Genomic DNA, 12,179 nt, shown 5'->3' on the forward strand with positions numbered 1-12,179 from the left:
CCAGATGGAATCTTTTAAATTTGATTTTCTTAGTCCCTAAAATAAGTAAAACTTTGCTGACAATACAACTAGGATGATTTGTAGAGACTGGTCTGTAGGGATTTTGTAAACTGCTCTAGCAAATAGAGTTTGAACACATGCTAATTTGCTTTTCAATCACATGGTCACGTGTGTGGTTACTCTGGGTGCCATATGCAAAGATCATGGCTCAGGTATCAATGATACCTACACTGAGACTTAAAAATGTCCTTCACGGTAAGATGTTGAATGTCACCCTAGAAGTCTCCACCTCTCTGTGTCAACGTGTATCTCCCTGATGTTCTCTTTCTTAAAGAGTCATTTTAGTGACTGAGCCTCTTAGGAGTAGTCATTCTGTAGCTTTTCTGACCCTGATGACCTGAGAATGAAAATGTCAAAGGGGAGGGGTCAAAAATGCTAGCCAAGTATGATGATGATCGCTGACATTTGGTCAATTGTCTGGGGGATATAATCTACATCTATCAGAGAGTAGGAAAATCATAAAAGAGGACCTGAATTTTCCCCACTAATGCCTAGTCTTTCTGCATCCAGAAGGAATTGTTTCTTAAAAACTTTAGTTCCATGAAGATAAAAAATTTTAGTGCTGATAAAAAATAAATAAACCTTGGGACTTCCCTGGTGGTCCAGTGGCTAAGACTACATGTTCCCAATGCAGGGTGCCCGGGTTTGATCCCTGGTCAAAGAACTAGATCCCACATGCTGAAACTAAGACCTGGTACAGTTAAATAAATAAATAAATAAATAATAAATAACCCCTTTAACTGGAAGAAAATGATGAATATTTCTAAAAAGAATCAGTTCAGTTCAGTCACTCAGTCATGTCTGACTCTTTGACTCCATGCACTGCAGCATGCCAGGCTTCCCTGTCCATCACCAGCTCCTAGAGCTTGCTCAAACTCATGTCCATTGAGTCAGTGACGCCATCCAACCATCTCTGTCATCCCCTTCTCCTACCTTCAATCTTGCCCAGCATCAGGGTCTTTTCCAATGAGTCAATTCTTTGCATCAGGTGGCCAAAGTATTAGAGCTTCAGCTTCAGCATCAATGAATATTGAGGACTGATTACCTTCACGATTGACTAGTTTGATCTCCTTGCAGTCCAAGGAAATCTCAAGAGTCTTCTCCAACATCTCAGCTCAAAAGCATCAATTCTTCAGTGCTCAACTTTTTCTTTGGTCCACCTCTCACGTCCATACACAGCTACTGGAAAAACCATAGCTTTGAGTAGGTGGACCTTTGTCGGCAAAGTAGTATCTCTAGTTTTTAATATGCTGTCTAGGTTGGTCATAGCTTTTCTTCCAAGGAGCAAGTGTCTTTTACTTTCATGGCTGCAGTCACCATCTGCAGTGATTTTGGAGCCCAAGAAAATAAAATATGTCACTGTTTCCATTGTTTGCCCATCTATTTCCCATGAAGTGATGGGACCAGATGCCATGATCTTAGTTTTCTGAATGTCAAGTTTTAAGGCAGCTTTTTCACTCTTCTCTTTCACTTTCATCAAAAGGCTCTTTAGTTCCTCTTCACTTCCTGCCCAGGGTGGTGTCATCTACATATCTGAGATTATTGATATTTCTCCTGGCAATCTTGATTCCAGCTTGAGCTTCATCCAGTCTGGCATTTAGCATGATGCACTCTGCATATAAGTTAAATAAGCAGGGTGATAATATACAGCCTTGACGTACTCCTTTACCAATTTTGAACCAGTCCATTTTTCCATGTCTGGTTCTAACTGTTGCTTTTTGTTCTGCATTCAGATTTCTCAGGAGGCAGGTTAGATGGGCTGGTATTCCCATCTCTTTAAGAATTTTCCAGTTTGTTTTAATCCACACAGTTGAAGCATTTACCGTAGTCAATGAAGCAGAAATAGATGTTATTTTGTAATTATCTTGTTTTTTCGATGATCCAACGGATGTTGGCAATATGATCTCTGGTTCCTCTGCCTTTTCTAAATCCAGCTTGAACATCTGGAAGTTCACAGTTCATGTACTGTTGAAGCCTGGCTTGGAGAATTTTGAGCATGACTTTGCTACTGTGTGAGATGAGTGCAATTGTGCGGCAGTTTGTACATTCTTTGGCATTGCCTTTCTTTAGGATTGGAATGAAAACTGATCTTTTCCAGTCCTGTGATCACTGCTGGGTTTTGCAGATTTGCTGGCATATTGACTGCAGCATTTTCACAGCATTATCTTTTAGGATTTGAAATAGCTCAAATGGCATTCCATCACCTCCACTAGCTTTGTTTGTAGTGATGCTTCCTAAGGCCCAGTTGACTTCACATTCCAGGATGTCTGGCTTTAGGTGAGTGATCACACCATCATGGTTATCTGGGTCATGAAAGATGTTTTTTGTATAGTTCTTCTGTGTATTCTTGCCACCTCTTCTTAATATCTTCTGCTTCTGATAGGTCCATGCCATTTCTGTCCTTTATTGAGCCCATCTTTGCATGAAATGTTCCTTTGGTATCTCTGATTTTCTTGAAGAGATCTCTATTCTTTCCCATTCTGTTGTTTTCCTCTATTTCTTTGCATTGATCACTGAGGAAGGCTTTCTTATCTCTCCTTGCTATTCTTTGGAACTCTGCATTCAGATGGGTTTGTATTTCCTTTTTTCTGTTGCCTTTCACTTCTTTTTTTTTTTCTCAGCTATTTGTAAGCTCCTCAGACAACCGTTGTGCCTTCTTGCATTTCATATTCTAAAAAGTATATCCTATCATTTTAAAGGTTCAACCATCAAGATTATTTCTTACTGGATCTTCCCTAGGGTCTGGGGTAGAGTACCTGTTTGTATGTGTGAAGTATCAATCAAAATGTAGAGTTTTCATTGGAATTTATAAATAAGAACAGCATTTCTCATGAAAGAGGGAATACAATATATTTTAAATTAAAAGCCTCAAATCTAAAAGTGAAGTTGAAAAGAAAACAGTCAAAAGGAGAGAGTAGAGACCTCATTAAAGATATTTTAAAATCAGCCTAAATTTCTATAAGAATATAAAATAATTACATGCTTTTTTACAACTTGGAGTTAAGTAGTGCAGTTATTGCCCCAGTATAGTCTCCCAGGAGGTAAATGAGTTTTCCTTTCAAGCAGTCATTTATGTTAATTGTATTAACTGAATCTGGTTGTGAAATGTAATCCACTTCCTTCTAAAGTATAACCACCAGGGACGGGAGTCTTCATTCCAGCTTAACATTTCTCTTTTACCTTTTCACTCTGTGGTAACAGACAAACTGGTGGTAGGTGATTCCACTGGGATAAGTTAAATATCCAGACTTCTCTCTTCTGCTGACTCCTACTTCCTAATTCCTCCCTTTCGAGTACTATCCTTTGATCATTCGATTTGTTTTAGACCCTTCTCCTCTGTCTTTCTTTTAAGAGATTCTGAGTCATCTTGACTCCTTCCTGGTCATTTTCTCCCAAATCTGGTTATTAGCTGAGTCCTGAGGTTCTGTCATTTCTTTGGCATCTTTGCTGATGCTGTGCTGACATAGACCTTGGTTTCTAACCTGAGTATCACTCGTCTGACAGTTGGTGTCCTTGTATCAAATCACTTACCCTTGTTTTATTAATGAAGCAATAATTTTATTTTTTCTATGAGCATTTTTATAGGAATTTTTTAAAATTTAAAAAATAGCTTAAAAATAGCACATCTACATTTTAAAAACTTGAAGAAGTTTAAAATCTAACTTGAATTCATGTTTTTAAATAAGATTTTGCTAAAAGTGACATGCAGCAGCCAGTACAAACTTAATATTCTGAGATTTTTTTCAATGAGTTCCACTAGAATCACAACTCTCTTGGCACGAGGTCTTCCTTCCAAGGTGTATCAGGTAGCAGGCACCATGATTTTTGCTTTGAGGTAAATTTAATCATCAAATTTCTCACCTGTCAAGCTTCCTTGCCACTCGCTATATCACTCTCCTACCATTAGACTAATGCATTGTATTTTGGTCTGGTTACATTAGCACTTCTGTACTAATATCACATTCTGTATTAGGTAGGAAGAAAATAATGATGACCAAAAAATGCAAATGTATTTATCTCTCACATAACAGTCATAGGGCGAGCAAGCCAGGGCTAATATGATGTTACATGGTGTCAGGGATTCCGATTCCTTCTATATGCTTGTTCAGCTGTTCTTTTTTTTAAAGAGGGGCTAGTGTGTTGCTCTTAATTTTATTATTTCTGGAATAGCTCTTCCATGATGACCTGGAGGATTGTTAAGTCCTGGTCATTTTGGTCTGTTAAAGAGAGTTTTCATAATCCTATAATTATGTTGGAATTTCCATGTGACAGGGTTGGGCTTCTGTGATGTTTGACAGCATCACATCCTGGATAGTTGAATATTCTGACCCTGGAAACTTAACATCGCTACCCCCATCCTAATAATGCACTGCTATCCTTTGGTGAGGATACAGTCTTTGAGTTTATTATTATTATAAACCATATCTTGTATAATAGTAATGTGTCAGGATATTCATTTTGCTAGGTGTCAGAGGAAGTGCTCTGCAGGACCCTTTCAAATGTAAAATAAATCTCTTATGATTGGTCTTACATGTTTATTTTACTTGATCATTTTAGAATAGTGAAAGTGTTAGTTGCTCAGTCGTGTCTGATATTTTGCGACCCCATGGACTGTAGCCCGCCAGGTTTCTCTGTCTGTGGGATTCTCCAGGCAAGGATACTGGAGTGGGTTGCCATTCCCTTCTCCAGGGGATCTTCCCAACCTAGGGATTGAAACCGGGTTTCCTGCATTGCAGGCAGATTCTTTACCATCTGAGCCACCAGGGAAGTCCTAATTTTAATTTTTATTTAAAAATTAAAAAAAAAAAAAAACAATTTTGGTTGCACTACATAGCCTGTGGGGTCTTAGCTCCCCAAGCAGAGATTGAACCAATGCCCCCTGCACCAGAAGCTCAGAGTCCTAACCACTGGACCGCCAGGGAAGTCCTAGGCTTGAGTATTTTAAACAGTATGTTAATAATGTTATTAAGATTCCACTGTATCTATTGATTAGTTTAGAGATCACAGAAAGCAAACTAATGATTCCCCAAAGGTTTCTTTATAATCCCTGGGGCCTGTGAATCTGTTACCTTCCATGACAAGGGGGCTTTCCAGACATGATTAAGGGAATGGATATTGAGATGGGAGATATCCTGGATTATCTGGGTGGGACCAATCTAAATCACCTTAGTTCTCAAAAGTGGAAGAGGGAGGCAGAGGAATGGTTCAGAAAGATGCGGTGTGATGACTTGACCCATCATTGCAGCTTTGAAAACAGGAGGAAGGGGGCTTTGACGAATGTGGGCAGTTCTAGAAGCCTGAAAAGGCAAAGAAACAGATGCTCCTCCAGAGCCTTCAGAAAGGAATTTGGCCCCTGCCACACGTTGGTTTTAGCTCATTAAGACAGAGGTTGAACTACTGAGCCACAGAACTGCAAGATGATCCACTTGTTGTTCAAGCCACTCTGTTTCAGCAACAATAAGAAAATATTAAAGAGATAGTTGACCTTTTTTCAATATTAAGTCATCCCACCCAGAAACAATAGTATTTTTTCTTCTGTTTATATAAATTTTATTTTATATCACATCGTAACTTTTTAAATTGTCTTTCTATAGGTCATGCACATCTTGTTAAATTGTGAATTTGCTCTTTAGAGCACAAAGTGGATTGCATCACTCTCTTCCTTTAATTGGCTTTTGTAGCTTTCAAAAACTTACTGACTAAACACTAAAATCCTCAGTTTCATACTTGAGAGCCTCCATAATTTAGTTTCTTCCTCTTCTTAGCCTCATTCTTCCCTGCATTCCACCAATTGCTCTCACTCCTTTAGACCGGTGAACAAAGTTCATGATAATTTTGTTCCTGATTAGAGTTATCAGATAAAAATACAGAATACTAAATTAAATTTGAATGATTTCTAATGAGCAATAATTTTTTAGTATCAGTAGTTCCCATGCAATATTTTCCCTTTGTCTCATGTAATATGCATAGGCAATTAGAAATTACCGAAATTGAACTGATACTTTGTACTATTGTTTGCTAAACCTGGCAACCTTATTCATGATCTTTATGAGTTTTCTCTTTCACTCCATTCCCTGTCTACAGATATCCTTAGGGGCTAAGTCAAATACCACCTTATCATAAGCCCTTCTGCATTTTTACTTCCTTCATAGAATTGGTAGGTTAAATGTCTTTCAAATTGCAACCGTGCTGAACATTTATTTTTCTCCATTTGCCCTTAATGCCTCATATCTGTTAGAATCTCAATAAACATTTGCTGAATAAATGAATAAATATTAGGCAATAAATCAGTTGAAGTAAATCTCAAAATGATTGTTATTGGTAAACTCATAGGCTTTAAAGAAAGTTCTATTAAAGCTAAGTATAAACATTGTTCTTTCCTAAGTAACGTGGCTTTGTGTTTGCCACTAAAACACATTTAATGAAATGGAAAACACCATATAAAACTTTTAAGTGCATCCACTAAAGGTTAGGAAGTTATGCCTACAGAGAATTAGGCTAACTAAATCAAAATGTTCCTACTCTAAAGCTGTGGGTATCCATCAAAGATTTGCCCAGAATGTTCCCCATATAGAATCATTGACTCTAGGAGATACACTCCTGGGTTTAAATCTGGAGATAGGCTATGAATCCTTTCCCCTTTGGAAAAAATTGAGATGAAATCTGTTATCAAAGGATCTTGTAATAATTTCCTGGAATTGATTTTTCTCTTTAAAATTCAAGGTGATTGACCTCAGAGACCCCCTGCTAGGAATTGTGCCCTCGGAAAATCCTGATTGCTAGGGTTGATGCTGATGAAGTTTGCTCTGCATCAGAATGTCTCTTAGAAGACACATGCTACACACCACCTACCACAGGACAAAGCAAACTTACTGTCACATCAGGAGGGATCAATGTGGTTAAGCTGTATCATCATTTCAGCTCCACACTGGACCTTCACAGGACAACCAATGACTGTTCACACAATATAGGTAATGGAAGCTGCTTGCTTGTGAGTGAAGGATAATTTAAAATTTTCTAGAACTGAAAAGTATTATCATTGTAAATTTTGCATCTATTGGGCATTTTTTTTTTTTGGTGTGTGTATGAATTGGGATTGTGTGTGTGTGTGTGTGTGTATCCACTGTATAGGCTTTAGGGAAAATACCTTTCTGAGAGAGCCTTGAGTTTAGGGCAGCTCTGCTGTTCTGTCACATGGATGGATTCGTGGTGTCTGGAATTTTAGATTCAAAGTATTTATCTAACCTGCAAGTTCTCTGCTCTTTTGCTACTTTTGCATCACTTATTCAAGTTCATATAATATTTTTCTTAGATTACTATAAGCCACTAGCCAGATTGTCTCTGTTTTATTCCATCTAAATTCTTCAACACAACCGCCAGAGTATCCTTTTGAACTGCAAATGCAACTTCATTACTGCTTAAAATCCTTTATTTTAAAGTCCTTTATTTAAAATTCCTCTCACGAAGGAGTTCAAGCTCCTCAACATGGCATGAAGGCCTCTTACCACAGGGTTCTCTATATATGTTATTTTTTATGTTTACCTTTCATTTTCTTCTAGAAACTTGCTTTCTGAGGATTGTAAGCTTCCTCAAGGAAGGTAATGCATTTGCTTGATCCACTGCTGTGTCCCTAATACCTCTCAAAGAGCTGGCAGCAAGTCCTGCTTAGTCTGTGTGCATGCTAAGTCGCTTCAGTCGTGTCCTACTCATTGCAACCCTATGGTCTGGAGCCTGCCAGGCTCCTCTGTCCATGGGATTCTCCAGGCAAGAATACTGGAGTGGGTTGCCATGCCTTCTCCAGGGCATCTTCCCAACCCCACGTCTCTTATGTCTCCTTCATTGACAAGCAGGTTCTTTACCACTAATGCCACCTGGGAAACCCTGCTCAGTCTGATGCATGAATAAATATATATTGCATTTCTTTCCTCCGGTTGATGAAAGGTGTCCTGACTCTTCCTGCTTCAAAGCTCTTATCTTCCCTTTGATTCACTGTTTGTTCCAATCCTGTGTAGGTAAGTGGTAGCAGGCAGAAAGGGAACATGGTTGAATGGGGACCCAGGAGTATAGCAGATATAAGTGGTACCCGATTTGGTGCTATGGATGTCTCATCAGGTTCATTCTAGAGAAAGGAAGGGATCAGCACATTTTCATCCTTCCTGGGACTCAGGCATAAGGACAATTAGTGAACAGGAGGAGATCTGGTGAGGTGTACCATCAGAGATCAAAGGGAAAGAGCAGAAACCCAACTGTGCTTTTACTTGTTTCAGAAGAGAATCAAGGACTATGGATCAGGAGCCAACATTTGGATAACTGTGTAAGATCTGGAATGCATGTTTTTTCTCCATGTTTGCTATCCACACTTTACTTCCTCTTGACATATTTTTTTGGAAACTTAAGGGAAAAGAACTCGAAGCTTGACTTTGAAAACTGCTATGATTCTACTCAATACTCTGTAATGACCTATATGTGAAAAGAATCTTAAAAAGAGTATATATATATATATGATTCACTTTGCTGTACATTTGAAATTAACACAACATTGTAAATCAACTATACACCAACAAAATTTAAAAATTAAAATTAAAAAAATAAAACTGCTTAGAAAGGGGCTGCTGCTGGGAACCTAGCATTCCACTCTGTGGCCAAGTTTAGAGAAAGTGAATCCATGGGGAAAAAATGGATCCCTAAGGGAAAAAAAGAGTGGAAAGGGAAAGGGAAATGGATTGAGCCCTCAAGACTTAACAGTAAATTAGCAAAACAGCAAAAGAGTCTGAAACTGATAGGTGGTCTCAGGGATTGGCCCCTAGGTTCTGGGGTTTGTGGTGGCATATAAGTTATACTTTGCAAATTCCAAAGTGGCTCAGGAAGTATTTTGCTGCTTAGTGTAAAGCTGGCAGACCAGGAAGTGAACATCTGTTTGTGAGCAAGGGGAGAGAGCTTTGGCATTGACGTTGCTGTGATTGATATGAGAAACATGCTTACACCCCAGTGTAAGCTGAGGCCTGCTCAACTTGTGGTTTCCGAAAATTGCTAGATCACAACTCAGGGAATATGAAGGACTCCTCCAACCAGAGACCTGAGAATAGCTGACAATACCTGATCTTGAGATCAATTTGAGATGGGTTTTGCAGGTGGCCCCAGTGGTAAAGAATCCATCTGCCAATGCAGGAGACTCAGGAGATGCAGGTTTGATCCCTGGGTTGGGAAGATCCCCTAGAGAAAGAACCAGCAACTCACACCATTATTCTTGACTAGAGAATCCCATGGGGAGTGGAGCCTGGTGGGCTACAGCCCATGGGGTCAAAAAGGAGTTGGCTTTGACTGAGTGAGCACACATATCGTAGGAAGAAGTTGAATTTTTGGAAACATGACTCAAGCTACAGTGTGAACAGTGGATTAGAGATGGTAAGAGAGGCAGAAAGGAAGCTATGACAAGTAATCTAGATGAGCTAATGATGACCTGAACACAGGTAAGAACACTAGGCATGGAGAGAAATGGGTAAATGCGAGATACTTAAGAGGTAGTCTACAGAAAATGATATGAGATGAAGCATAGATGTCATACACTTATCAAGGAGAACTTGTCCAGTATAAAATCTATTAACACATAGCAGAATACTTCTCCACTAAACATATTTTGTAAAACCTAGGTCTACAGTAAAAGAGATGACTAGATCTGAGATTACCATAGGGCATGATGGAAAAGGACATATATAATACACAATTCCACCTTGGGAAGTCCTTTTTTTATTGAACGTCTGAGTGAGAATGCCAACCTTGGTGGGGGGAGTCATGAGTAGGGGGCTCAGGAAGACACCACATACCTAGCCAGACCTTGAGTAGCAGAGGCATCTGAGAGGGTCATGCCCATTATTAATTGAGGTGGGCAATGTAGTTTGCTCTTTGGAAGAAAAGCTATGACCAACCTAGACAGCATGTTAAAAAGCAGACACATTACTTTACCAACAGAGGTCATCTAGTCAAAGCTATGGTTTTTCTAGTAGTCATGTATGGATGTGAGGGTTGGACTATAATGAAAACTGAGTGCCAAAGAATTGATACTTATGAACTGTGGTGCTGGAGAAGACTCTTGAGAGTCCCTTGGACTGCAAGGAGATCTAACCAGTCCATCCTAAAGGAAATCAGTCATGAATATTCATTGGAAGGACTGATGCTGAAGCTGAAATTCCAACACTTTGGCCACCTGATGTGAAGAACTGACTCACTGGAAAAGGCCCTGATGCTGAAAAGACTGAAGGCAGGAGGAGAAGGGGACAACAGAGGATGAGATGGTTGGATGGCATCATTGACTCAGACGTGAGTTTGAGCAAGCTCCGGGAGTTGGTGATGGACAGGGAAGCCTGGTGTGCTGCCGTCCCTGGTGTCACAAAGAGTCGGATACTACTGAGTGACTGAACTGAAGTGTATGTAGCGGTGCCTGTTGTCACCTCTCAGGTATCTAAAGGTATACTTACCTGTGAAAAATGGGTTTTCTTCCTTGACAGTAAGAAAAGAAATTTCTCAGTTACTGGTGGTCATACTAGTCAGGACCTCACAGGGTACATGTTAAGGCCTCAGTCAAGTGTCACAGTTCAGCACTTGGGCTTAGAGTTAGGCCACATTCAAGGAAGGTATGGGTGGGGCTATTAACAGCCCTGCCTTTGAAAATAACCCTGTCACAGTCTTGGTTCCTGGCCCTCCAGAGAGCCAAGACCACTGGGGTGGATGAGCAGGAGAGACAGGGACACCTGGCCCTCCCAGAACAGAATGAAGCTCACAAGGTAGGTGAAGTCCCTCACCTTTCCTGAAGCACCTGCCTCCAGGCCTGGGGAGGACATCCTGGCCCTGAGGAAATCCCCACTATATTCTTTCCTTCATCCCAGATGGTCCCTCATCTCCAGCAGGACGTCCAGCCGGTCCCCCCTGTAGTATGTGTCTTGAGGGCTGAGGAGGGTGGCTCTGCTGTGTATGGTGCTGGTGGTGGAGCTCACGTTGGTGAAGGGTCTGGGTGGGACCAGCTGGTCTAGTTTCTCCATGATCCTCTTTATCCTCAGCTCAGTCTCTGTTCATGACTTTAACAGGCTTGGTGGTATTTTAGGGTCTGGGGAATTTGTGGAGCTGTTCCAGGGCTTCCCTGGTGGTTCAGATGGTAAAGAATCTGTCTGCAATGCAGGAGACATGGGTTCGATCCCTGGGTCAGGAAGATCCCCTGAAGAAGGGCATGGAAACCAACTCCATTATTCTTGCCTGGAGAATTCCATGGACAAAGGAGCATGGTGGCTGAAGTCCATGGGGTTGCAAAGAGTTGGACATGACTAAGCAACTCACACTTTCACTCCAGTGGTGGAGGGAAATGGCTAAGTTAGAGTGGACCAAAACTGAAATGGCAAGGAATGTGACATACTCTGAAATGAACCCATCCAAATCATTTTTACTTATTATGTATTTGAATATTTATATACATATTATCATCAGTTTTAAACTCTGGCAATTTTAAATAAGACATGAACATTTATCTTTAACCTCATTGTTTTAGAGAATGCCTCAACAGTTTTAGATAAATATATTAAATCCAAAATACAGCGCTCAGAGAACACTTATGAGTAATGAATTGATTATACTGCATTTGCTCTTCCTCTTCTTAGACATCTTATCACCAGTCATCATTACTATCTGTTAGTTCTACTTATATATATATCTTTTCAGTTCAGTTCAGTTGCTCAGTCATGTCTGACTCTTTGCGACACCATGAATCGCAGCACACCAGGCCTCTCTGTCCATCACCAACTCCTGGAGTTTACTCAAACTCACATCCATCAAGCCAGCAATGCCATCCAGCCATCTCATCCTCTGTCATCCCCTTCTCCTCCTGCCCCCAGTCCCTCCCAGCATCAGGGTCTTTTCCACTGAGTCAACTCTTTGCATGAGGTGGCCAAAGTATTGGAGTTTCAGCTTTAGCATCAGTCCTTCCAATGAACACCCAGGACTGATCTCCTTTAGAATGGACTGGTTGGATCTCCTTGCAGTCCAAGGGACTCTCAAGAGTCTTTTCCAACACCATGGTTCAAAAGCATCAATTCTTCAGCGCTCAGCTTTCTTCACAGTCCAACTCTCACATC

At 40.3% G+C, this 12,179-nt stretch overlaps 1 pseudogene; it reads right to left on the bottom strand.

Annotated features, from left to right (window-relative positions):
• Nucleotides 1-435: 435 nt before the first annotated feature.
• On the bottom strand, nt 436-11,371 carry LOC133261610 (NXPE family member 1-like; annotated as a pseudogene).
• Between the last annotated feature and the right edge of the window lie 808 nt (nt 11,372-12,179).

The sequence above is a fragment of the Bos javanicus genome, chromosome 15 (assembly GCF_032452875.1).
Source record: "Bos javanicus breed banteng chromosome 15, ARS-OSU_banteng_1.0, whole genome shotgun sequence".
Classification (NCBI taxonomy): Eukaryota; Metazoa; Chordata; class Mammalia; order Artiodactyla; family Bovidae; genus Bos; species Bos javanicus.